The sequence below is a fragment of the Vigna unguiculata genome, unplaced genomic scaffold (genome assembly GCF_037176805.1).
Source record: "Vigna unguiculata cultivar grain cowpea cultivar isolate G323 ecotype 2 unplaced genomic scaffold, ASM3717680v1 ptg000099l, whole genome shotgun sequence".
Classification (NCBI taxonomy): domain Eukaryota; kingdom Viridiplantae; phylum Streptophyta; class Magnoliopsida; order Fabales; family Fabaceae; genus Vigna; species Vigna unguiculata.
In genome coordinates, this window is record NW_028196741.1 from 230001 (window position 1) to 232500 (window position 2500).

Here is a 2500-nt window from a genome sequence, read left to right on the forward strand (position 1 = left end):
GTTGGCGGTGCACCGCGGCATAGCTAGAAGGCTTGGTGGGGAGTTTTGTGAAAAAATGAAATTCGTGGTTTTTGAGATGTGAGGGTTGGAAAGGCCTCCAAATGTCCCCAAATGAATACCATGAAATTCTTGGTGCACGAAAGTTTTGAGTTCGGAGGGTTTTGCACATGGCCAATGTTGGCGGTGCACCGCGGCATAGCTAGAAGGCTTGGTGGGGAGTTTTGTGAAAAAATGAAATTCGTGGTTTTTGAGATGTGAGGGTTGGAAAGGCCTCCAAATGTCCCCAAATGAGTACTGTAAAAGTGTTGGTGCACAAAAGTTTTGAATTGGATGCATTTTGCACTTGGCCAAGTTGGTCGGTGCACCGCGACTAGATAGCTTGGTGCCAAAATTTGTCAAATTTAAGACCTTGGCCAAACTGAATGAAATTTTGTGGGGAGGTTCCTGATATTGTTTAGTGGTGGACTGGAAAAAATGAGGTCGAAATTCGAAGTCTACATGTGCTTTTCTATTTTTCCCGATTTTACACATACCCGGTAAGTAAAAAAAATAAAAAAAATAGTTCCCCTTGGAGAAAAATTATGAAATTTGGTGAGCAAGGAGATACCATTATTCTACGAATTACTGCAAAAAATCGCATCAAAATTCGAAGTGTAGCCCGAGATATGGACTTATGTCTGCTCAAAAAAAGTGTATCTACTTGTACAATTTTGCCTTTTGCATATTAACCTCTTATAGGGGGGGAGTGCTCCTTGAGCCGGCCAGCTCCACACTGGCAGGTTTTAAAGGGAGCTTGATGAGGCCTCCCCCCTCACGTGGTGCGTGCGTTAGCATGTTTATCATGGCACAACTAGCCTCTTCATAGTTGTTGAGCTTTATTAATACCAACACACGGTCGTCACTGATCGTTGGTTAGCTCGGCAGCTAGTCCCTCGGATATTGTGGAAAGTTATTTTCATGCCTAGCGATGCTTGACCATGCGTCACTTGATGTTTCCATTTGCTTGCTTGCCCATGGTAGGTGGGGGGTGGACCGTCTTGTGGTGTGGTGTCTTGCGAACGTGAGGGTGTGTGAGTTGTAATCGAGATGCACTTGCTGGCTGGCTCCATGCCTTGCGTATCGAACGGTCAAGCATGCATCTCTTCCATTTTCACCCGTTGCCTTGGGTGATATTGGTTGATCAGTCCCTGTGTTGCCTACCCACTAGACGGTACTTCTGTGGTTGCTTCGAATTCTATCTTTCCATCACGAAGAGGTGTTGGAGGATCCTAATGTCACGCACGTGTTCCATCTAGTGAAACATCTCAGTGATGCACGTGTTGTGGCTAGTTCTTTTGGATGCGGTGCATTATATGAACTCGGGTTTACTTTAGCGACCCAGTTAACATAATTCGGTTGTGTCCCTTGATTGAGACGTTGTCCTTGAACTTGTTGTGAGCAATATCGTTCTTCCACAACCCGTCGTCTTGAGTGCGATGGAAGGCAAATAAGATGTGCTTTGGCATGTCATGCACGTACTCGATTGCGGGAAGTGTGAGAAAGTGTTGTTGACAACCCGTGGGAAATGGAATGTGGCAAATCGTGATGAGCTCTTCGTGGATCTGCGAAGAAGACGACCTTTGGGCCTGTTGGAAACGAGGGAGGCGATGTTGAACTGCGAAGAAGATGGACTTTTGGGTTGTTTGAATCAATGGGAGGCCACGCGAGAACTCCGAATACTATGGACTCTTGGGTTGTTGGAAGCAACGGGAGGCCCCGCTAGAACTCCGAATACTACGGACTCTTGGGTTGTTGGAAGCAAGGGGAGGCCCCGCTAGAACTCCGAATACTATGGACTCTTGGGTTGTTGGAAGCAAGGGGAGGTCCCGCTAGAACTCCGAATACTACGGACTCTTGGGTTGTTGGAAGCAAGGGGAGGCCCCGCTAGAACTCCGAATACTATGGACTCTTGGGTTGTTGGAAGCAAGGGGAGGCCCCGCTAGAACTCCGAATACTATGGACTCTTGGGTTGTTGGCAACGACAACTTGGGGGGATGACACTGGAAAAGAGTGAACTAGGCCAAACTGCGAACAAGGCAACTTGGGGGGATGACACTGGAAAAGAGTGAACTAGGCCAAACTGCGAACAAGGCAACTTGGGGGGATGATGCTGGAAAAGAGTGAACTAGACCGAACTGCGAACAAGGCAACTTGGGGGGATGACGCTGGAAAAGAGTGAACTAGGCCGAACTGCGAACAAGACAACTTGGGGGGATGATGCTGGAAAAGAGTGAACTAGGCCGAACTGCGCCCAAGGCAACTTGGGGGGATGACGCTGGAAAAGAGTGAACTTGGCCAAACTGCGAGGAGGGCAACTTAGAGGAAAGTTGGAAACGAGGGAGACTTAGCCGAACTGCGAAGAAGGCAGGTTTTTGGGAAGTTGGAATCGACTGAAGCGAATACTGAACTCCAAATACGACCGACCTTTTGGTTGTTGGCTTCCTGGGAAGCGATGTGAAAC